Here is a 24,933-nt window from a genome sequence, read left to right as displayed (position 1 = left end):
GCGTGCGGGGCTGGCTGATCCATCTCCCCTGCCAGTCGGGGAAGGTCCCCTGTGTCCCTTTCTCAAGCCGGTTTACATCTCCTGCTAGACATAGCAAACGGATGGAGTGACAGTCCACACTGCGGGCCTCGAGACGATAAATACTAAACCTTCTGAAAAAAGCCCTACTTTCAACGAAGGGGAACAGGGCTTGGCAGGCTCTGGGAAGAATTTGCTCCAGGAGCTGGCGCTTGGGAGGGCGTGGTGCCAATCTGTGTGGGAGCCCTGCCTGCGGGCAGAGAGGGAGGGCCCACCAGGGTGTGCGCTGGTGCAGACGTGTGTGCAGGAAGCGGCCGGGTGGTGCAGACATCCAGGGAGTCCTGGGCTAGGAGCTGGATCGCCGGGGTTCTTTCTCTCTGCCACGTGTTAGTGCCACGACCTTGGAGGTCAACCTCCCAAAGCTTCAGTTTGCCCAGCTGCAAAATGGGGATGCTAAGAACCCCCCTCACACGTCTGTTAAGAGGATCCAAGCAAGAGGCGCCTGGGTGGCTCAGTCGGTTGAGCGTCTGACTTCGGCTCAGGTCACGATCTCACGGTCCGTGAGTTCGAGCCCCGCGTCAGGCTCTGTGCTGACAGCTCAGAGCCTGGAGCCTGTTTCAGATTCTGTGTCTCCCTCTCTCTCTGACCCTCCCCCGTTCATGCTCTGTCTCTCTCTGTCTCAAAAATAAATAATAAAACATTAAAAAAAAAAAAAAAAAAAAGAAGATCCAAGCAAATGGATGTGAGGGGGCTCCCAGGGACGAAGCAGGAGGCTGCTCTGGGGTTGGGGCTGGAGGAGTTGTCCTGCTCTCCTCGGGCCCTCTCTGGAGCTGGGGGCGTCAGGCAGTACTTGGTCTGGGGAAGGCCAGGACTAGCAGTTCCGAGCCCCTCTCCCGTGACTTCCTCCCTTGCCTGCCTGGCTGCCCAAGGCAGCACTAAATCAGGTCACCACTTGTCTTGCCTTGCAGTAGCTGTCGTGCAGACAGCTCCTGCCCAGCTCCCAATCCAGGTCACTGGCTCCCACACCCCTCCCTTCCCCAGCAGCCAAGGAGACGGCGCTCAGTGCTTTTGTTCTTAAGTGCTGCTCATTAGACTCTGGCTGTGTGCCTGACACTGGGCCCATCGCTTTAAGAAGAAATAACAGGTCCCCTTTGCAGCACGCTCTATCACGAGATTCTCTCTCTCCCCCGTAGGGAGATAGGAGCACTTCTATTTTATAAGTGAAGAAACTGAGGCTGAGAAAGGTGAGTAACTCAGTCAAGGTCACTCAGCTGGCAAGGGCAGAACTGAGATTGAAACCTAGATCTGTCTGATTCCCGAGCTTGTGCTTTTAATCACTGAGGTCCTGTGTTTAGAAGGCAGGAGACAGAGGGGGTGCAGACGGGAGCTGGGGGAGACTAGGGAGGAAAAGTGGGGGTCACTCTGAGAGTAAGGTGAGGTCTGAGGGGTGCATGCAGGACTGAGGGAGAGAGGAGGGAAAGGCCTGTGGTGATGGGGAAGCACACACACACTCATCCCGACACACATATCACACACACACACACACACACACACACACACAACATCCAGACACATACACACATGCACACGCACAGGAAAGAGGCTGACAGACACCCAAAGACCCCCCCTGGACAGGCACACACATAAAAACACACATAAAAGACACACACAAGAGACTCAGCTGCACACAAAAGACACACACAGACCCAGTGACACTCAGACTTATACACAGACACCCACACACACACACACACAGTCGGAGGGAGGGAAGAGCCAGGCCGCCTCGTTTCCCCGGCCTCCTCCTCTAAGGCGAAGGGAAAAGCCTTCCCCAGAAGTGCTGAGTCAGCAGCGGGTGACAAATGAGCGTCCGGGCGGCGGGCGCAGCGAGAGCACTTAGCATACGGAGCAGCGCGTGCGTGCCAGCGCCAGTCCCGGGCCGGCGGCGAGGGGGCAGGGAGCGGCCACGGGCTGCCCGCTCTGGGGGAGGCCCCAGGGAGGAAGTGACTCACTTTGACTTTGCAAAGCCGGACTTTGCAGCCCAAGGTCACACAGCAGGCGCTGCCAGCCGGCTTCCTGCAGGGAGGCGGGGTGGGCTGGCTGGTGCTGGGCTGGCCAGGTCGGGCCTGGATGCAGGTGGGGCACAGGCAGGGGGCTGGCCCTTCCCACTCTCTGGGCTCCACAATCAAGACAATAGAACCGTGAGGAGAGGGCCCTGAGCTCCGAGGGTCTTCTCAGGAGTGCCCAAGTCTCGCTCAGGGCCTGAGTCTGGGAAATCTTTGGGGACCTTGGTCAACACTCTTGTTTGCACCCTAACGTCCACACTGGAATCTAGTGAAAGGGGACATGACGGCGGGCCTGGGTGGTCGCAGCCACCCCCTGGCCTCGCTCTTCTGCCCTGTTGCCTCTGTAATTTATTCTTCAGGAAACAGCCTGCAAGCCCTTTTCAAGACATCAATCACATGATTTCCTCCAGTGGCTACCCACCACACTTAAAATAAATTCAACCCCTCGTCGTTGGTAATGTCTTTCAAATGGGCCGCTCTTGACCATGGAAGGAGGGACTGTTACAAATGACATTAGGACAACATGGGACCCGGGACTGTCCCTGGCACTGAGCCCTACCTTGGGCTTGTTCCCACCTCCTCTGTCCTCACTCCCATTTCTGCATGACTGGCCCTAATCTTAGCAGAAATGAGATAAACTCTCACCTCCTAGGTGAGATTGTCTCTGACATCCTCCTGCCAGTTATATTCTCCGTGTAATTACTCGGTGTTCGTTCCCTTACAGCATTTACGGCTATCTGGGCTTATCTTTTTTATTTGTTTACTTCCTTTCTGTCTGTCCCCGCCCCTCCCTCCACAAAAGTTTCATCACGGCAAAGATTTTTTTCTGTCTTGCGTGACCCTGCTGTGTCCCTAGTACCTAGAATAGCGTCTGGGACGTAGTGGTGTTCAGGAACATTTATTACGTGGAGTACAGATGAGGGGCAGGCCTGAAACGGAACACACGATTTCAAAAGCACACATCTCCTTGGGGAGACTCGGGCAGGGAGGGACAGAGCCTGCAGGGGGAGTGCTTGTGTGCAGGGCCTGTGGATAGGTGCCACAGTTGGGGTAGCCACCAGCCCCGAAACCAACGAGAAGGCTTTGGAGTAATCCAGGCCTGGCTGAGAATTCCCGCTCTCTCAGTTGCTAGCTCTGTGTCTTTAGGCCAACTCTTTACTATCTAGAAAATGAGAGTGCATACCAGCCTTTCTTCCAGGTTGTTGAAGGCTCTGTCTCCCCTCCTGGAAGTCATTTCCTCTCCATGCCAGCTCCTGACACACCGGGCTCTGCCAGCGAATCCAATCCCGTTCCTTAGGAGTGTCTTGAAGGTGCCAGCCATGTTTCCACGCCAGGTCCTGCCAGGCCCATGCCTCAGTTTCCCCCTAGTGGACAGGGATTGAGCAGGACTCTCCTGCTGAAAGCGGGACCTCTGGGGACAGTGAGGAAGTCTGGCAAGACAGAAACACTACAAAGTGCTCGCGTCCTGGCTTTGGTCGCCTCTAAGCTGGTGGACTTCTTTCTTCTTTTGTTTGTTAACTCCCATCTTTTCCATCCCCCCCCCCCCCATCCCAGAATGAGGATCCAGTGAGATAATAATCATGACGATGCTTTGGAAAGTATCCTTGCTGGAGGAATGTAAGGGAGTATCATTAGTGGAGATTTACTCACAGGGATGTGGGGCACAGGAAGGTGCTGAGCTCCCTTTCTCCCCATGCCCAGGGTTGGTTTTTCTGACACCCCAGCCCCACTCCCCCCATCTCCATGAGCTGGTGGAGCAGTCCCTGTCCTTGCTGTTTCTGCTTTGGTGGAGAAAATGGAAAGGGAAAGTGGCTCCGGGGAGCCTGCAGCCTGCCAGGTGTCTGCACGGGGACCCCAGGCAGGAAGGGCAGCTCTTTGCTCCCAGGTCCCCTACCCTGTGCTGCTTGCATAGCCTGGGGTCCTTCCTGTAGCAGTCCTGGGCAGAGCAGGCTGCCTGGGCAGCAAGAGCGTGGGTGGCCTGAGGCTACTGTTCCCCAGCATGCCGTCCTGACTCAACCTCCCTCATGCGTGCGTGGGTGAGAGGAGGGAAGAGAAAGGCCTGGCAGCCAGGGGCTGTCCCTGTGGGATGTGTCCGTAGCTGGACTGGCCAACTCTGGCTCAGGATGCTGCCTCAGCCAAGGCTTCCCTCTGCGGGCTCCCAACAGGGCTTCCCGAGGGTGTCACTGGGAGGCCCAAGGTATGGGTGTGGGTGGAGGAAAGTGAAAGGAACAAGACAATAGCATCGGCCAACCTCAAGCACTAACCACAGGCCAGGCCCCATGCCAGGTGCTTCAGCCACCTGGTACAGTCCCGGGTGCCTCAGAATCAGCGTCTGAAAACTCCTGTGCCATTGGCCTGTTTAGCTCCATCCATCCACTTATTCCACAAATAATTTTTGAAAACCCTCTGTGTGCAGGCACTGCTCTAGACACAGGGGACACAGCCGTGGAAACAGATTAAAAAAAAAAAAATCCTTGTCTTCATGGAGCTTGCATTCTAGTAGAGGGAAAAGAGTCTACAACCAACAAAACAAAACAAAACAAAACAAAACAAAATAGGTGAAGTGGTCTGTACGAGAGTGACAAGGAAGGCAAGCAGGATGATCTGCACAAAAGTCAAGGACACGGGTAAGATTAATCATCCTTATGAAAGACAACGAAATCAAGCCCCAAAGATGAGTCCAAGGTCAAATGGCTGGGAAGTGGAGGAACTGAAATCTGAGCTCAGGCTCTGTCCTCGCTTGCAACCACCACGCACTACTGGGTGCTGAGAGAAAGAAAGGACAGAATGGAAGGGAAAAGGAAAATAAAGGGCGGATGGGAACCTCACAATGGTGGCCATCTGTTTTCCAAACTGAAAATCAGGACACGACCTGAAAAGATTTTCCTGTTGCTCATAATGAGAGTGGCCGTCTGGGAGAGGCAGTTTGGATGCTGGCCTGAAGGGTGGGATTTCTGAGACATTCCAGTGGCTTTTGGGCTCATGAGGCAGTCCAAGGGTAGGGCATTGCCATGGCAACCCCAGCCTGGCCTGGGGGCCAAGAGCCTGGTGCACGGCCACATGGCAGAGAAGCCGCGCTGGGCACTGGCCCAAGACTCTCCAGGCCAATGCCGAGGAGGTGGTGGAAAGGGGACAGGGGTACAACCCACAGCCCCTGCCCTGGGCCAGTTGGGAGACTGGGCTGGTGGGCTGGAAGATTCCCGGAAGCCCCCTGGCAGGAGTCTGTGAGGGTATGGGGCAAGAACCCAGGCTTTCCTGTTAGACAAGTCTGAGCTGAATCCTCCTGCTGTACTAGGCAAGTCACAGAAAGAACTCTGATGAACTGGTTTCCCCATCTGCAAAATGGGGGAGGATAACTGGTCTCATAGGATAGTTGCAAAGATGACCACGTATTGAGATAATGCATGAACCGCGGTTGGCATATTGCGGATTCAATACATGATTACTGTGGTTTCCCTGCACCCAGTAGGGCACTGGGGGCATGCCAAGATGGTAAGCCGGGTGGGAAACGGATGACCCAGTCAACCAGGGCAGTTGCAGATTCCCAGCCAAGCCCTGCACGTGGGCTGAGGCTTGGTCAGCAACAAAAAGACAATACCCTCCCAAACACAGCACAAGCCCTCCGCCAGGTCCCCCATGCTGCAGCCCTAGTACCCTGCTCCACAGGCCTGTCCACCCCTGCATCCTGGGGGCTCCAGGGCCCACAGTCCCTCTGTGCAGGGAGGCATCGAGGTGCCCCCGAGGGGGAACAGAGACATTCCCATTGTTCCTGCCAGGTGACACCTTCTTTTCTGCCCTGCTGCCTCAGCCTTCCAGCAAACCCACTGCTGCTCCCGCTGTTGCTTCTGGAAGACTGTCCTTAAAGAAAGGAAAGAACCAGAAGGAACTTCAAAGGCCTTCGCATCCACCTGTTACCACTTCCATGGGCTGAGCTAGACCCCTCTGGCCATGGCTATGGAAGAGTCAAGGACAGCTGGAATCCACCCAACTTTTACCAATAATTCACCACCGTGAGACCTTGAGCATCCCTCTCTGGGCCTCCTTTCCTTCATTTGTCGAGTAGGGGGCTTAGACCAGACCATTTCTTTTTTTTTTTTTTTTATAAAATTTTAGTTAATGTTTATTCAGTTTTGAGAGACAGAGAGAGACAGAGCATGAGCGGGGAAGGGGCAGAGAGAGAGGGAGACACAGAATCTGAAGCAGGCTCCAGGCTCTGAAGTGTTGGCACAGAGCCTGACGTGGGCTATGAGATCATGACCTGAGCCGAAGTCGGACGCTCAACCGACTGAGCCACCCAGGCGCCCCTAGACCAGACCATTTCTAAAGTCTAGTGGTGACACCTAAGTGATGACGTTCACTCACTCTTTCATCTGTGTGCTGCCCCATTCACGACACTCGCCACTTCCTGACCTAGGATCTGTTCTGTTTGTCTGCTGGCTGTTGTCTTCCGTGTGAACTCCACGAGGCCCGGGGTTTTGTGTATCTTGTTGCCTACAAGAGGGCGCGGCAGGTAGCAGGGGCCTGCATTTGTCTGTGTCCTGGAAGGGACCAGGCTGATCCAGGCAAGTTGCTTGAGAGCATCACTTCTAAGTTGTATACATGGTAAGGAGAATTAATAAGAGATGGCGAGGCCTCCCTGGGCTAACAGCAGGGTAGGGGCTGGGCCTGAGGGAGCGTGGCCCGGCTGAGCTGTAGGATAGGATGACAGGACAGGAGCCGTGGCCTTTGGTGAAAGGGGGAGCCAAGGCCAACCCATGGTTCCAAGTGAGTGGGGGATAAAGACCCCCATGTCCGTCTCCTGCGTCTTACCTCCTGCTGCAGCTTCCCATTGGCTGAATCCATCCAGAAGCCAGACAGCAAAAGAGCTCCGTGACAACGTCCTGTAGAGGTCAGGCTCCAGGGCACAGAAAGGGTAGCAGAGGGTGGACTGTGAACCTGGAGTGGGGGACATGGAACATTCAGCACAGCACGCACTAGACATTTACTGAGCACTTGTTCTGTGTCAGAGTTTGTATGCCAGAGACAAACATGTGACATGAAGGGTTACAGAGGGCAAGGTCTCTACCCTCCAGGACGTGCAAACATGCCCTGGTTGGATCTTGAAGAGCCTCTCTTCCCTCTGCCTGGGGGTGTCCTCTCCAGATGTAATTTTGGGGCAGGAAGTAGTTAAATCAGTCTGATTTGCAAAATCACACTGACAAATGGGAAGGAAGGAGCTGCAGAGTGAGGGGAGGGATGGGGTAGGAGGAAGGTCTGGAGGGTCTGGGATGGGGATGGCGATGGGAACTGATTGCGGAGCTGTCTGTGAACCGGCCGAAGGAAGGTGACCTTGAAGTTGTGGTTTAGGTTCCAGAGTCTGAAGGGTTCAAATCCCACCCCTTCACTCATTTGCTGTGTGACCTCGGGTCTGTTCCTTGACATTCCTGATTCTGTTTCATCATCTGTACAAAGGGGGGTATAAATAGGGCATAGGAATTTTGTGAGGGTTAAACAAGAATCTGTGCAAAGGGCTTGCTTAGCACGGTGTCTGGGCACATGGCGAGCACTATTATAATCAGAGACAAGGCCACCCCCCACCCCCACCATTCCATTTCTCACGACAAGACAAGGGATCTCCACCCCCTCTCCAGCTCCATTTAATTCTGAATGTTTTAGGTCATTCTATGCCTGGCGTTCTGCCAAGGCTCTGACAAAGACAGGAGTTTCTGCTCATTCACCCTGATGCAAGTTCCTGCGTTTATGATAATAGGGGAAAAAATGCATGAAAGGGCTCGCTGCCTGTGGAGGGGAAATCTGCTTAGAATTGAAAATCTGAGTCCTTCCTTGGCCCAGCTTTCCCCTCCCAGCGCTTTGGCAAAGGCTGCAGAGGGGAGGGTGGCTGGGAAAGGGAGCTGGGAGGAAGAGGGGAGGAAGAGCTGGGGGAGGAAGAGCTGGCCAAAGAGGACCAAGGGCGGTGGGGGGCAGGGGCAAGGCCCTGGCTCACCCCGATGAATGGGTTTCAGGGTGGCTGAGGAAGCCTTGCCAAAAAGGCAGAGTGAAAAGGCCGGCCCCGTGCAGCGCTGTGCGCGGTTTCCATGGTGACACCAGCTGCTGCCTGCTCTGGGCGCTGGCTGGCTCCTTCTGCGGGGCCTCGTCTGCCACCACATGGTTACCCAGCTCGGTGAGGAGGAAAAATCTGACGGGTCGCCTTGGCCCGGCGTGTCACCGGTAGTGCTAGAGGATCTGTGCAGCACTCTATAGGGGAGACAGGGTCCCGGGAGGTGCCACCAGAACCTCTGGGAGCACATGACTCATCCAGTCCAGTGTGGAGGGAGGGGCCATACAGGTGTCACAGGGCCATACAGCTGGACACGGGGATGAGACAGACTCTCCGCGGCCTGTGGGCCTTTGGTGGGAAAAGGCTGGACCAGATGTGTTTGTTAAACATGGCTGTGCCCATAGAGGGCCTCTGGAGGGTACATGAGGTGGTAGGACCCAGAGGCTGGGGGGGAGGTGTTGCAGGAATCCAGGAGAAAGACAAAGGCCTGACCTAGGGCACCAGCAGGAGGTAGGGAGGAGATCAGAGTTACTTAAAGGTGGAAGTGACTACATCTGGTGCTTGGGTGCGAGAAAGCTGATGACGTGGAAGCATCTAGAACATCTATCTCCCGGGGCAGCAGGTAGGTGGGGCCGTGCTCCCCAAGGCAGGAGACAGGGACATGAACTGTCTGAGATGGGGGCTGTCTTGTACCATCGCAGTCTATCTGCTCCCCACCGTACAGCCTACCAAGGACTTGGATCATGGTGGGGATGCCCAAGTTTGGTGAATGAATAAGTGAAAGAGGGAGAGATAAAAAAGTGTGTGCAACCAATAAGAGAGAGATGCACTCGACCCAAAGTGCGCACCAGGCCTCCGGATGCACACCACCCCAGGAAGCCCGAGCAAAGACAAAGCTGTACGGGTGAGAGCACACGTCTTGTGGAACTTTGTCACCTAAGTGTGTGTGATTGCTTTTGTTATTTTTGGTCATCTTAGCATCCAAATCAGGTATCACAGGTTCATTGCAGTTCTATTTGTTTTCATTTATTACTGATTATTTTTTTTTAATAAGCTCTACCCCCAGTGTGGGGCTCGAACTCACGACCCCGAGATCAAGAGGTGTGCGCTCTACCAACGGAGTCACCAGACGAGCCAGTTCTATTCGGGTTTACTCACGGCAGAGGTTTTTGTTGTTGCTTTTTTGTTTGTTTTTGTTTTTGCTGTGAAACCTTTGTTTTAATTTTCTTTTCTATATAATTTATTGCCAACTTGGCTAACATACGGTGTATACAGCGTGCTCTTGGTTTTGGGGTTCGTGATTCATCGCTTACATGCAACACCCAGGACTCATCCCAACAAGAGCCCTCCTCGATGCCCATCAGCCATTTTCCCCTCTCCCCCTGCCTCCCCCATCAACCCTCAGTTTATTCTCTGTATTTAAGAGTTTAAATACAGGGTGGAGCCCTGTTTCCTGAGCCCTAAAACACATCTACCTGTGAAGATGGTTGGTTTGCAGGCACCTTCTCGCTTTAAGTAAGCAGACCCAGTGGGTGGATATTTAGCAGAGGGCCCAGCCGTGTCGCCCTCACGCTCTGGGCAGGAGTCTGCTGCTCTCCTTTATGCGCAGGCGCCTTGAGGCTGAGGCTGCGGGCGCTTCTGAAGGCTCAGTGGACCCGGAGCTTCACAGGGACACAGCTACCTGTCACTTTTAAGGGGAACTAGCTGGCCAAGGGCACGCTTTATCTGATCCCTTCCACCTGCTCTTGCCTGCCTACCCAGGACGTCTTAGTACTTGGGGATAACCGGGCTGGCACCAAGGGAGCTCATGCATATCCAGGTCTGCCCCGTGCTCAGTCCACGGACCTCTTCTCTAACAGACCAGCTAACTCACGCTCTCCTCCCAAGACCCAGTTTTAGGCTCTGCCGAACCCTTACCTGTCATTGTTCTGTTTACTTGTTTATAATCAAATGTCAAGGGGTGCCTGGGTGGCTCAGTTGGTTAAGCGTCTGACTCTCAGTTTCGTGAGTTCAAGCCCTGTGTAGGGCTCTGTGCTGACAGTGTGGAGCCTGCTTGGGATTCTCTCTCTCTCTCTCTCTCTCTCTCAGTCTCTGTCTGGTTCTCCCCGCTCATGCTGTCTCTGTCTCTCTCAAAATAAATAAATAAACTTAAAAAAAAAATCGAATGTTGGTTGTGGGAGCGTAAGGTCCTTGAAGAAGGGACTTTGGTATAGCTCACTGAGGTTTCTGTTTCTAGAGCAGTTTCTGGCTGTCAGGAAGCACTCAGAGTTTGCTAAAAGAGTTAATAAGTGGATGAATGAACAGATAAACCATGAAAACAGGCAAGTGTTTCTTTCTTTTTTTAACTTTTAATTTTGAGAAAGAGAGTGTGCACGCATAAGCTGGGGAGGAACAGAGAGGGAGAGAGAGAGAGAATCTCAAGCAGGTTCCACTCTCAGAGAGAAGCCCGACGGGGGGTGAGGGGGACAATCCTGGGATCATGACCTGATCATGACGCTCAACCGACTGAGCCACCTAGGTGATCCCTGCCAGTTTTTCTTATGCATTCCTCCTCTGATGGGGTTCAGGAGGCCATTGAGTGGTTTTCTTGTCCATCTTGCTGTTTCCAAGGAGAGCTGGATTCCAAATACCCCTGGAGACTGGACAAGGGCAACAGTGTTATTTATTACTCAACAAATACTCTCTGTGTGCCTACAGGTGCCAGGACCAGTGTGGGACACAGCAGGTGGGGCAGTGAGCCAGACCCACAGGGTCCATATTCTCATGGAGCTTACATGTTAGTGTGGTAGACAGACAATCGTATAAATGAAAGAGTGAAAGAGTAAATACAGTGTTAAGCGTTGTAGATGGAATGGAAAAAGGCTTATAGCAGAGGGGGAAAAAGGGAATCTGATTTAGATAGGGCAGTCAGGGGAAGTCTTTCTGAGAAGATGACACTCTAGCTGAGCCCTGAAGGTTGAGAAAGAGCCAGGCATGTGAAGAGCTAATGGAATGTTGTTGCCGGGGGAGGGACCAGCAAATGCAAAGGCCCCAAGGCAGGAAAAAGTTTGACATGCTTCTGGGAGGCCAGTGGTCAAGGAGGTGTTGCAGAACCTGGTGTCAGAGGGCCGTATGGCCCGTGGTGGCCAATCTGGTTATTTGAAGTGCGCTGACAACTGCTGGTAGGTTTACACATGTGAATGACAGGACGTGACCTGTGCTCTGGCTTCTAGGTGGAGAAGGCATTGGGGGTGGGGTGGAAAGCCCCATGCTCCAAAGAAGGGTGGTGGCCATAAGGATGGAGAAAAGTGGGTAGAAATGAGACCTGGCTGGGGTTGGGCTGAGAGGATTGTTCATGAAGGGCTGAGGGTAGGGAATGGGACGAGTCTCCTGACGCCCAGGTCTCTGGTCTGAGCAATCCAAGAAACCTGGTGAACATTGCAACGCCCAGCCGCCATCACAGAAAGACCTTGTGTTTACTGGACACATGAGAACCTTTCCTCCAGAGTCCAAACGGGCTGGGCAGGAGGAGGTTTTGCTGCTGCTGATTAAATAAAGAGCCCCTGGGGGCGCCTGGGTGGCACAGTCGGTTAAGCGTCCGACTTCAGCCAGGTCACGATCTCGCGGTCCGTGAGTTCGAGCCCCGCGTCAGGCTCTGGGCTGATGGCTCGGAGCCTGTTTCCGATTCTGTGTCTCCCTCTCTCTCTGCCCCTCCCCCGTTCATGCTCTGTCTTTCTCTGTCTCAAAAAATAAATAAAAAACGTTGAAAAAAAAATTTAAATAAAGAGCCCCTGTGTGAATGGCACCGGGCTCGTGTCTTTGAGACACCGTGTCGCGACAGCAGAGCTTGGGGAGTGTTGTTATCAAACAGTGTGGTGTGGTTTAGGGTCGTCTAATTCTTCCTGTAGAAGTGCTCCCGATTCTAGCACTTGAGAGCATGCCTGGACCCAATCATCTAGACACAGTACTCTATTTTTGCAAGGCCTTCCTGCGGAAAGGGAGTAACTTGAAGGGCAGATGATAAGCCTAGGGATGGTGATTCTAGCTCAATACGATGAGGAAGAGCTTGCTAACAATCAGAGCTTTCTCACAGGGATGAGCCTCTCATCACTAGATGTATTCAAGGCTGGCAGGATACTGGGGCTTCCCCAACCGGGGAGCCAGTCTCCAAGGAGACTGAATCCTTACAGTTGTGAACACCTCTTTCCTCTAGCATCCCTGCATCTCAGGAGATCAGCCACTGCCTCCCAGGACCTGCCAAAAAAACAAAAACAAAAACAAACCCCCTCTGCTGGCCCGCTAAAGGCAGCAACTCAGTCACCGCTAAGCCTGCTCTGTTTGCTCAGGCTGAACCTCTCTGTTTCCTCCCCGCCCATGGCCGGCAGGAGGACAAACCCCAGCATGGGTGGGGCCGTGGGGCCAGGCTGATGCTGTGCAGGCCTGCCTGAGGTGTCCCGGCTTTTCAGGAAAGGGAATCCTCTGGAGCCTGGCGTGGTCCCCTCAAACTCCTCCACTTACCAGCTAGACTCCTACCGGGAGACCCTAAGAGCGCCGTCGGGGTGAGGAGGAGGTTGTCCTTGACCAAGCCATCTGGGCAACCCCAGCCCCCGGCCCTGCTCCTGTTCCCGGGGATGCCCCCCAGAAGAGCAGCAAGCGGGCGGAGGGAGAGGACTACCCTGAAGTCCCCGGGGGAAGGCAGCCCCACTGCCTGGTCCCCGCTGTGGGCGGGGAGTGAGCTAACCCTTCAGACAGGACTGTTTTGCTACTGCAGTGGGTCCCCCTGAGTTTCGGGAGGGGAGAGAGTTGACGGGTCTGCAGCTCTGGAGAGAAAGGACCGCCCCGGGGGAGGCAGCCCCAGGCCACGGGCCACCATCACTATCTCTGCTCTACTTCTGATGACTGGTTCTTTGTTACCTATCAGGAAATTGGGGATATGATAATCCCTGCTCTCTGTGAGAATGGGGACAGGACAAGTCTAGCTCCGTCCTGGCACTTAGTGCCTGACGGTGAGTTTTCTCTGGAATTTTCTTTTTCCTCCATGTTCTCCCCTCCCTTATCATCTATAGGAGTAGCACTGCTCACCAAGGTGGGGAGAGGTGTGCTTGTAGGGATAGCAAGATCCTTGCAGTCTGAAGGAGCCCTGCCTTTGCTAATAGGGCTGCAAACTTGTATTCAGTCCAAAATAACAATAGAGAAGGCAGGAGGGAGGGTCAGCTCCTGAGCTCCCCCGTGGCTGCCATGGAGCGTAGCTGGCTGGGGTGGGCTCTCCATGTCCAGAGCTGTGGTACCACACCTGGGGACAGGGTCCGGGAAGGGGACCAAGGGCATGGAGAGAGCAGATTAGCATTCCAGATTGGGGGCTGGGCTGAGAGCTGGGGGCCACCCGGCTGGGTGGGGGAGGGGGAGGGGGAGGGGTGGAGGAGGGTTGGGGGGCGGGCTGGGGGCTGCTAGCTCCTCTAGCCAGCTGACCCTGTTATTTTTAGCTCTGGAATGCTCTGCCGGAGCCCCCTTCAGTGCTGTTTATCTTGCTTTTATGTCCCTGCTCCTCTCCAGGAGGCTCTGCAGCCGGAGTGGGTGGGTGAGGGGAGGAGATTAGGGGTGCCAGGAAGAGTAGAAATTGGCTGTGGCTGCGCCTGGGGAGCAGTGGGAGCTGCTCCTTCCCCCCCCCCCCACCCCCACCCCCAGGTCCAGGCCGCCTTTTCCTCCTTTCAGCCTGTCCTAGGTTTGGGGCCACCAAGTTAGCCCTCCTCCCTCTCCACCGCCTCTGCTAAGACCTCACCGCGCTTGTCAGACCCCCAGCCCAGGCCATGGGCAGCTCCGTCCTCTCCCTGTCCTGGGCCCTCTGGACAGGTCACCCCCCGGGGGGGGTGGGCAGGAAGGGTTGGCCCTCAGACCCCTGCCCCTGGGTCAAGACACACTGTGGGTGCCTTGGAGGAACTTCTTCCTGAAAATGTACAGGAGCAGCATGTTCCCTAGGAGGGAACTGTTGTTAGGACTAATGAAACGGTGAATCTACTGACACTGGGTAACCATGAGCCTGGGCTGTGAGGACAGGACGGGTCAGTCACATCCTCTAGGGGTGCTTGTGGGCTGCTGATGGGCCATGAGTGTCTTAGAATCTTTTGAGCAGCCACTGGAGAAAGCCACGCCCCTCCCCACAGCTCCCCACCCTTGTCACTGTCTGCTGAAGCTCTTTTTTTCTTTTAATAAATATACACGTTCGTGTATCCCTTTGAATTAGTGTTTTTGCATTTTTAAAGTTTGTTAGTACTCTCTACACCTAACGTGGGGCTTGAACTCCCAATCCTGAGATCAATAGGCAGATGGTCTTCTGGCTGAGCCTGCCAGGTGCCCCTGAAGCTCTGGTTACAGGGATGTGTCACTCACCAATTCCTCTCCCTCCTCCCTGAAACACAGGGTGCTGGTCTGGTCCCCACCAGCGCTGGGGACGAGGGACACTTTTGGTGCAAGGCCAGCCTCCTGGCTTCCTGAGGGTGGGGGCTTCTAGAGTATACTCTTCCTGCTGGGCCCCAACCACAGACCCCAGAAGGACGGGTTAGCAGAGGAGAGGGGGGCAGAGGCAGCTGGAGGCAGGGAGGAGTGAAGAGCGGAGGAGAGTACAATCCTGAAGTTACCATGATGATTTCCTACCGGGGTGGGTGAGCTACCTCTTCTGGTCCTTTCCTTTGAGCCTTCTGTAGGAAGGCTTTATCCCTCCCTCCTTTTCCTATAGGAAAAGCCCGTCAGCCCCTTTGGAGGGCCTGGGAGGGCTTGGAGCCAGAACTCTGCGAGAGAGGCCTAGGGGGTCAGCAGTGAGCTCGTAGCAGCCCCAGTGCTAAGGAGCCGTGAGAGCATTCTGGCCACCGGCTGCTGTCAATGAGTCAGTCAGTAACTGTCCATGCTCTGGGCCTAGTGGCAGCCTTGGAAAACCACGTGCCAACGTGGGGGTGGGCCTGCCCAGAACAGTCCTGGGTGAAGGCGAGGGAGCAGGGAGCCCGGCAACGTCACCTGAGGCCACCCCCATCTCCTCCCAGGCATGGGACTAATGCCACTTAGAGGTGGGGAAGAGACAGCCGTTGCCATATCCCGGGAAAGACGCTGACCTTTAGAACCAGAGACAGAAATAGCCCTGGAGAGTACAGATCTGCGTGGGAGAGACGTCCAGGCTGGGCAGGGGCAGGCCCAAACAGGAGGAAGGGAAGAGAGCCATACCAGCACCAACTGAGCTGGACGCCCTGCCAGTCATTTCACGTGCCTTCTCTCGATAATATCCCACCTCCCCGTCTACGGGGTAGGCATCACCATCACCATTTCACAGATGAGGAAACTGAGGCTCAGAGAGGCATAGCTAAGCTTCTAATGGGCAGAGCTGGGACCGCTCCAGACCCAGCTGGCCTGACGGTCCATGACCTCACATCGCCCGCAGGACCACTCCCCGTGGCCGATTACTATTGCCGTCATGGGGTGGGGGTGGGGGGGTTGTCCGCTGGCCCTGTCCTCACAGTTGGCCCCACGTGGGCCTGTAGGTCTCAAAAGGTAGACCTCTGCTACTTCTGTTTGTTAAATGACCCCAGAGCCCCTGCACCTCGGCAGCCTGTGACCTGCTTCCTTTCCTTACTCACAGAGATGGGGTTCCCCCAAATCGTGCTGGACTCAGGGCTCGGCAGAGGCCCCAGGAGGCCCTTCCCCAGAGGCAGTGGCCAGGACAAGCTTGGGGGAAAGGCCCTAGCTCAAGCCGAAGTCTGGGAAGGTGAGAATAAGAGGCTCAAAATAACAGCCTACTGGCTGGCTGGCTCCCTGACTCCCTCCCCACTGACAGCTTCCCAGCCTCGGCAGCTCCCAGCTGTTTTTGCTTATCTGAAGCCAGGGAGGCTGGTCTCCTGGATACGAGTGCTTCTGATTAGCAGTTGGGTCCTTCTGGGGCAGGCCGGTCTGCGCATCCCCAGCCAGCTGGGCGTGGTGTGCCCAGGCCCTCCTGAACCAGCCCTCGGAAAAGTGGCAAAGGAGGAAATGGGGGGGGGGGGTGCCAGTGAGCATGCTTGCAAAGAGACTCCCCCCGCCCCTTGCTCGGAGTTGCCTCAAACCTGTGCTTTCGAGCCAGAGAAACTGGGCCCTGCTCCTTGCTGGCTGTGTGACTTTGGTTCACATGAACTGCTCTGAGCCGGTTTCTTTCTTTCTTCCTTCCTTTCTTTCTTTCTTTCTTTCTTTCTTTCTTTCTTTCTTTCTTTCTTTCTTTCTTTCTTCTTTCTTTCTTTCTTCTTTCTTCACTTTAATTTTTTTAAGTTTATTTATTTTGAGAGAGAGTGAGAGAGAGTGTGCATGCAAGTGGGGGAGGGGCAGAGAGAGGGAGAGAGAATCCCAAGCAGGCTCCTCACTGTCAGCTTGGAGTCCGGGGTGGGCCTTGAACTCATGAACCGTGAGATCATGACCTGAGAGGAGTTCAAGAGTCGGATGCTTAACTGACTGAGCTGCCCAGTCACCCTGAGCCTGTTTCTTTATCTGTTTGTCCTCCAGGGAGGCTGTGAGGGTCCAGGGGGGCGGGCAGCTGGGGAGCCTCAGAGGCAGGTGGTACCACTCCTGCCTCCTTGCTCCGGGAGGAGGACCTGCCCCACCCGCCTGGTGCCCCCGGTGTTTAGCTGGGCTGGGCGGCTGGGCTGGGCCTGGGGAGGGCACAGGGAAGACTGGACAAGAGAACCAGGCAGTGTGGAACACAGCCCTGCCCTGCGACCAGCCCTGGAGGTGGGGGGAGTGGAAGAGAACAAGGCCCTGGGGGCTGGACAATGACCAAGAAGACACGTTCTTGTGGTCTCCTTAGGTGCAGTGGTCCCAGGGCACTTGCTTCACTTGAAAGACAGACGTGAGAGCTGTGAGCACATTGGGAGAAATTGAGGCCACTCTGTAGAAAAAGGCTTCCCCAAGGTCATGTCTCAGGTGTCGGGGACGCCTGTCCAGAGCCAGGCCCATGGAGCCGGCAGCATCTCATGATGAGAAGCAAATGACTGAAGGATCCCAGTGACCCTGAGAGGCATACGTGGCCATCACGACCCTCTTCTTGACCTTCTTGGCTTAAGAAGAGGGCAGAGGAGACTAGGAAGAGTGGGAGGGGCAGGGAGGGACACAATTTCACCAGGGCCTTTACTTTTTCACTCTCTGAATGGAGCATGAGATCAGCCTGTGCCTGTCGGTAGCAAAGAGTGAGGCCCATGAATAATGCAGGGAGGAGCACAGGGCAGCTAGAAAATGGTTAGTTTCATTAAAGCAGTGAATGGGCCTGGAATACAAAATGGAGGGGAGGCTGGGGCTGGGGCGCGAAGGGAGGGGCTGGGGCGGGAAGGCTGGGCTGGGGCTGCCCTTGGGGTTCCAGACTGAGGGACTTTCTGCCTTCCGTTGGGCCCAGGTCCTATCATGGGCCTCCCCATGGCATCCACAGTTACCCTGGGCTCGTGGACCAGGCCGAGTGCTGGGAGATGCCCCAGGCCAGCCTTCCAGTTGGTTAGGGCCGCAGCAAATGGTCACTACCTCCCAGAGGAGCGGGCGCTGGCGAGCAGTGTGGAAGGAAGGCTTGGGGCTGAACTTTCTCAGGGAAACTGAGGGAGCTTCCAGAGATGCCCTATTGGGAGAGGGGGACACACTTTCAGCAGCTTGGGAATTTGGGGAATTCTTAAGGAGGGGTGTTCTTAAGAGTCAAAAAAGAAGAGAGGAAGTCCCATCAGAAGAGATGTACAGTAAGTGTAGGTAGAAAGGTACCTACCTCCTTAGACGCACAGCCGTCTTGCCCAGGGTGCCTCAAAGCTACACCTCTGGACTTAAAAAAAAAAAAATGTTTATTTTTTTATTTTGAAAGAGAGAGAGGGGAAGAGGGGCAAGGAGAGAGAACCCCAAGCAGGCTCCGCGTTGTCAGTGTGCAGCCCCGTGCGGAGCTCGATCTCACGAACCGTGAGATCATGACCTGAGCGGAAATCCAGAGCCACATGCTCAACTAGGCACCTAAGCCACCCAGGCGCCCCTCTGGACATTTTTTCCCCCAACTCCCATGGTTATCTATGGACGACTTTTACGGGATAGAGACAAAATCAAATTTGAGTGAGCACATTTACTCAGGGTAGTAGGTGGAGACTGCAGAGTTGGCCGGAGAATCTGGAAACGCGGGTAATATTATTGTGTCGTGGATAGTTATGTGAGAGCCACAAGCCACGTAGCCAGTCTGTACTCACTTCTGTCTCCAGACTTGGTGGTTGCTCTGTGATTTGGAAAGAGGGACGGCACGGGCGAGCGAAGGGACTGTCAGAGCAGTCCCGTGCAGAGGCTGGTGTGGCAGAGGGCCTAAGCTGCAGCTGATGATGGGAGACGAGGTCCCTAGGCCACACCCACCACTCCGTGACCAGCTCAGTGGCAGTGGGGAAGAGAGGCATCAAAGGAGACTGCCTGCCTTCTGACTTGGAAAACTGGGTGCTGGGTGGCCGGGGGTGCCGTTTACCCAGAAGAGAAGCCCCGAGGCTTTGGAGTTGGGGGATGGAGGGAAGACCCTAGTTTGAGACTCTTGGCCCTCTGGCAACTGGAAAATGGGTCAAGAGATTGGGGTTGCGCCTTGCTGCTGGGCGCTGTGAGTACAGGCAGGCCTGCTCCTTCCTCCCCTGCCCATGAGGACGGTCCTCCCAGCCAGGGCCTGGGGCTCTGGGTAGTTCTGTTACCCAGCGCAGCGTCCCTGCCAGGAGGGGACCCTCCGTCGCCCTTGTTCCTCTGGCCTCTGAAGCCCAGGGCACTCTAGGCCTTTCTTCTCTCTGCCTGCAGACAGGCCCTGGAGCAGCCCTGAGATGTCTTTCCCACGGGCAACACCCCAGGAGAAAGGCTTCTATTTTTTTCTCTGCCAGTAAAAAGCCCCAGGGGGCTTGAGTGCCCTGGCAAGCACCGAGGGGGGGCCCTGGGGTGTTGCCCTGCGGTGGTGGGGGTTGAGCGCAAGCCTGCCCCCATTTAGGCTCTCTGTTGCCTCCCAGCTCCCCCAGGGTCTCCCGGGTCCTCTTCAGCTGCACCCAACTCCACGCCACTGCTGTGCCACGGAACAGTTTCCCGTAAACACGTCCCCAAGCAGCACGTGCACGCAGATAATCCAATTACAGGAGCAAATAGCAGTCCAGGGAGAGGACAGCCCTGTGCGGCCCAAGCAGGGGAAGAAAGGAAACAAGTTCAGCTGAGATTGGGGGACAAGGGAGGCTGTTCAAAGAAGCCCAGAATGCCAGGTAAGGCTGCAGGACAGCTGGAAGGCAGCTCTGGGGCTGGCAGGGGATGGAGGTCCCAGGGACCCGATAAAGACAAGCGGGTGTTAAGTCAAATGGAAAATAGAGGAATGCAGATCAGAGGAGTCTTCTTGGCGGGGTCTGGAAATACGGTATCACTTATTCCCACATACTTCATCTGTGCGCTGCAGGGACTGTTCTGGAGAGGCAGAGAAAGGACACAGTCCTGGTCCCCGAGAAGCTCAAGAGATGGGGCAGAGACAGGGCAGGGCTCCTGAAGACAGAACCTTGACCAGGGCTAGAAGGTGGTGGGGGCGGGAGTCAGCATTCTGGACGTGGTGGACAGAGCTGACTCCATCTCGAGGGAGAAGCAGCAGACATCAGGGAGGGGAGCCGTCATGGAAGGGCCCAGAGGCAGGAGAGAGCCTACTGATTCCGGAGAGCTGCAGTCAGGTCACAGCGTGGCTTGAGCGAGGGGTGTGTGTGTATGTGTGTACGCGCGCGCTGGTAGGTAAGAGCAGCCTTGCTACAGGTCCTGTGTTCTCTGCTGAGAGTTTTTGTACCTTAACTTGAGGGTAGTGGGGTGCGTTTAGGTGACAGGGTAAGATCTGTGTTTTGAGGACAGACTAGGTGCTGGAGGCTGAGCCGGAGAGCAGCTGGTTAGGAAGCCGTTCTAGCAGTCCTTGCTTAAAAGAAAGGATGAAGTCTAAAAACGCCACCTCATGCTTCTGTCGCCGCGTGTGTGCCCTGCATGCCTCTCTCTTTACAAAGAGTAACTCGCTCAATCACCACCACAATCCTCTTTAGCCTGTATACTATTATCCCCACTTTGCAGACCAGGCAACTGGGGCCCAGAGGGGGTGAAGTGACATTCTCAAGCTCCCATATCCATGCTGGGAAGCCACGCTCCGTCTGGCCCAAGGCTGAGCAGTACGGAAAGGCTGTAGCTGTCCAGATGATGAAGATGTGACAGACTGTCAGGACGTCACTGGTGAAAAGTCTGGCTCACTGACTGAGCCAGGAAAGCTTCTTGGGGGTGGGAGCGGGAAATAAAGGAGAGGGTGAGGGAGTATAGTGGGAGGGATGGCATCCTCCCCAAATTCATATGCACCAGGAACCTGTGAATGTGACCTTATTTGGAAATAGGGTCTTCGAGAATGTAATCAAGTTAAGATGAGGTCATACTGGAGCAGGGTGGGCCCTAAGTCCAAAGACAATATCCTTATAAGAAGACGGAAATATGGACACAGGCGCAGAGAGACAAGCAGGGGGGAAACCATGTGCCTGTGAAGGCAGAAATTGGAGTAATTGGTCTACACACCAAGGAGGGGCCGCGGATGCGGGCAAACATCAGAAGCCGGAAGGGGACAGGGAAGGATTCTCCCCTCGAGCCTTCGGGAGGAGCATGGCCCTGCTGACACCTTGATTTTGGACGTCTCACCTCCAGAACGGTGAGAGAAGAAATGTCTGATGTGTTAGGCCCCCCAGCTTGTGGTGATTTGTTACGGCAGCCTTAGGATACTAATACGCTCTCCCCACTTCAAAGAAACAGAGGCTCGGAGAGGAAGTGGGTGGTGTATCTAACTCGGGGTCAGGAAAACCTTTAAAACCCGGAGGAACAAGGCAGGTGCAATCCTATTGAGGAGACTGAAAAGAATGTCGAGCTGGTTTGGGACGCCCTCGAAGACGAAATTCTCTGTGTAATCATGAAAGGTCTTGATGAGAAGGAGAAGGGGAGGAGCCCACGAGATGAAGTGCATCTCGGCAGAGCCGGCAGATGAGCTCAGACTGGAGAAGGACACATTCAAAGCTGGAGGAAGGGCACAGAACCAAGGGCAAGAATAAAGGCGCCACAGCGACGGCAAGAACAGAACTCAGCCCGCTGCACCCCACCTGGGGCTCGGGCTTGCAGAAAGGGCCACCGGCAAAACACTTTTTTTGGAAAGTGATAATGGGGGGAGGGAAAATAGGGAGTTCTTTAGAATCAGCTTTTTAGAATCACCCATGGGGTGAGGGCTAATTTAGCATTCGTGGATGACAGATATACCCAGATGTTATTTGTCACTGATCTTCTCTATAAAGATGATGGAATGGGAAACACATTTTTTTTTTTAAGGGAAAGGGTAGCACAAATATTAGCAAGAGGGAATTGAAACCCAGGATTGGGGAGATGAGATATCTGTAAGGGGATGAGATCCCTGTCACGGGAGGCATTCAAGCAGAGAGTGGAGGAACCTCTCCTCGGGGGTGTTGTAGAGATGATTCCTCTGAGGCTTTACAGTGCATGCAACCCAGTTCTCGTGGCCACGCTTCCTGACCCCTGGATCTCCTCCACCAGGGTCAGCACCCTGGAGGCGCCCTTGCTTTGCTTTGGTGTGGAGGCAGCAGAAAGACAGCACCACTTCAGTGCTCTGGCCCAGACTGGGTAGTGTTGGGCAAATCAGAACCTTGTGATGTGGTGCTTTTCTTTCTGCGAAGGTCTCGTGGCCTCAAAAATGCAACTAAGTCTTCGGCTTTCTTGTTATTACCAGGCACTGACTGCATCACCCCGTCACCCGCCTCCTGTCCCTCCCCCACTTCATGCCCACCTCCCCAGCTTTGGCCTCCCCCTCCTCTTTGACCTCCAGTGCTTCCCTGTGTGTTCACAGAGGGGCACGGAGGAGCAAGGCAAGGCCGTGTGGGTGGTGGCTGTGGCCAGGCGGAGAGCGGGCTCCCGCTTTCTCCTCCCTTCCCTTCCTCCTCGGCCTCTCTTTGTTCTCCTTCTGCCCTCTTTCTGCCTTTACAGCTGGCAGGATTAGCTGGCTGGGGATGAGCCAGGGCATGCCCTCGCCGCTCAGTCCTCTGTCTGTCCCTCAAATGGAGGGACGGTGGGAACGTTAGCATGACCCTTCAGGCCCCTGCATCCCCACAATCCGAGATGCTCAGATTTCCGGATTGCCCAGGTGCCTGGGTGTCTGACCCCTGTGTGTTGGATGTAGGTGGGGGGAAGGAAACAGGGAAGTGTGCCCTTGGCTGAGGACAAGGATCTGCATGACGTTTTCTTTGACCTTGAGAATGCCTTCTGCCCACCCCGTCCCTTGGGAGACGGGGAGCTGAAACTTGCCCCTTGGGGCAAATCAGCGTCTGCGGCTCTCACAGTTCCCCGGCATGACTGAGCCAGATTTCTAGTCGGAGGCCTGAGAGACAAGGTGGGAGTGGGCCACGGGTTGCCAGCACCCACTGCCTCCGGGACTGGCCTCCTGACATCACTGTCACCTCAGTATACGCGGATGACAAGAGTCTCACTCGCAGCTGCCCTTACCTGGCCTGACAGCCTTTCTGTCCTGCTCTGACTTAAGATCCCTGGTGCCTTTCTCATGCCAAGTTGAGAGTCAGCCTCGCCCCTCTGGGCCCAGCATGTGACACGAGAGACAGAGCAGATAGCCTGCTCTGGCTTTTAGGGGACAGTTGCCTGTGGTTCGTTCCACAGTCTGACCTCTTTCAAATCCCCTTCCCTTTATCCTCTCAGATCAAACCAATACACCTGTTGTTTATTCTTTTTATACATTTAATACATGTTTGCTGAAGAAAAGAAGCAAAAGTCTATAATAAGAATCACCACCTAAAAACTATCACCACGAACATTTTGGTGTGTACTATTTTTTCTCTCTCTCCTCAGACACTGAAGATTCATCAGTGACAAGACAGGCAGGGCTCCCAAGGGCACACGTCTCTGTTTCCTTCCTCCTACCTACAGCCAACACACAGGGGGTGGGTGTCGGACCCAGGCAGCTCAGAAATCCGGACATCGGAGCGACTTGGATTGTGGGCGTGCAGGGGCCTCAGGGGTCATGCTAATGTTCCCATCATCCCTCCGTTCGAGGGACAGACAGAAGATGGGGAGGCGAGGGCTCACCCTGGCTCATGCTTACATGTCCATGGGAAAAATGATACATAATCTTTGGAACAACTACTGACAAACAAGATCTAACTCTCCGTACGCTCCTCTCCCCTCTATCTCCATCTCTGGCCATTGATCTCCTGCCCAAGAATCCTTACTTTTCTTTTGCATATATTCGCTGTGGCAGAAACAGCCCTCACACGCAAAGGGAAGGTGCTGGACCCATGTCTGGGGTGGGCTTTGTGCTGGCCAGTCCAGAAGACAGCCCCCATTTTTGCCAGAGGCAGGATTCCTTTGGGTCCTTGTCTAGAGCGCTGAAGTCTGCCTGAGCCCCACGCCCTGTCCCGGAAAAGCCGCATCTCAGCGTTCAGTGTATGAAGGAAGGGCCCCTGCAGACGTGCCCCCTGGCCAGTCCCAGAGGTCAGCCGCATGGCTACTACCTCGCGGGGGAGGGGGGGGGGCGGGACCCACTCTGCTCCCACCATGCTGGGGCCACTCATTGCCCTTTCTTGCATGGCAAGCGGTGTGAAGGAGAAGGAGGGGGTAGTGAGGTGATGAGAAAGGAAGGGAAAGTGAGAGAGGATGGGAGGGAGGGGAGGAGAACCAGCCCGGTTTCCATAGCAACCACACATGTGAGCCAGCTGCTGTTGCCACGGAAACAAGGAGAGCCTGCTCAAAGGCTGTGCTGTCTCAGGGGAGACACAATTTTTGACAAAAAATACCCTTTGATAAAAATAAAGAAAAAATAATGAAAGCCACCCTCTCTGGGATTGGGGGCACTGCCGAATGAAGTGACAAAGGGAAGGAGGGGGCTGGGCTGTGGGGGAGGAGGCTACACGGCCAGGCGCTTCTGCCTGCTGCAGAGAATTGCCGAGTCAGTGTTTTAGAGCCAAGGGGGCTTCCAGAATCACCCCACTTGATGGATGAGGGAGGGAGGCTTTGGGAGGGAGATGGGCAGCTCACTCAAGGTCCCAGGGCAGGAGGAAGCAGCTCAGGGACACCCAGGGGCTCTTGGGAGAAGGGGAGGGACACGTCTTTTCTCTGGGGTGGCTGAGCCAAGCCTGTGGGTTCTTCACCAGCCAGTGCATGGAGACTGGGAAGGAAGAGAGAGGCGAGGGCCAGGTGCAAGCCCCTTTAGCTCGAGCTGTGTGTGCTGCAGGCCTCTTCGGCCTCTTTCTTCCCCTCCCTGTGCCCCACCCCTCTGCTAAGCTTGGCTTCACAGGGTTTTGGCTGTGCCTCAGGGGACCAAGCTCAGACGAGCCCCAGTCAGCAGGGCTGGAGAGAAATTTCCAGCCAGAGACCCCGAGGGAGCTTCCCAGGGTAAAGACGGGAGAGGGAGGAAAGAATGGGAACCGCCCAGAGAAAGCTCTGCCGCCTTCTGTCTCCTCCAGGGAAAGCCCCGCCACCTGACATCAGCGCCTTGGAGGTGGGACCACAAGTCATGTTCGCAGGGCACTTGGTTCTAGATGAGCTATTTGGCCAGAAGGAGATGCTCGCGGTTGGGGCTGGGCTCCGGGGAGATCAATCAAGACACAGTCAGCACAGGAAGGTGAGGGCTTAACAGCTCAGGGTTTTAATAAATACAAGGGCTCCGTGCAGTATCCCCGGGCCCCTGGCCAGATGGGGGGGGGACGAAAGGGGGGCTCTGAATACCCTCTCATTTCACCAGAAGCATCTCCCTCTTTAACTCTTTTATGTTTTTTTCTTTCACAAAGCATTTTC

The 24,933-nt window shown here is 55.0% G+C and overlaps 1 long non-coding RNA gene across 1 annotated transcript; it reads left to right on the top strand.

Moving 5' to 3' along the window:
• The first annotated feature begins 754 nt into the window (after positions 1-754).
• On the top strand, positions 755-6,103 carry LOC131517546 (uncharacterized). The gene is made up of 2 exons (XR_009264640.1): positions 755-1,262; positions 5,890-6,103. It is a non-coding gene; the product is annotated as an uncharacterized LOC131517546 (long non-coding RNA).
• Positions 6,104-24,933: the final 18,830 nt, after the last annotated feature.

This window comes from Neofelis nebulosa, chromosome 7, assembly GCF_028018385.1.
Source record: "Neofelis nebulosa isolate mNeoNeb1 chromosome 7, mNeoNeb1.pri, whole genome shotgun sequence".
Classification (NCBI taxonomy): Eukaryota; Metazoa; Chordata; class Mammalia; order Carnivora; family Felidae; genus Neofelis; species Neofelis nebulosa.
Note: the sequence above shows the minus strand (reverse complement) of the source record. Positions and strands in the feature narration are given on the sequence as shown.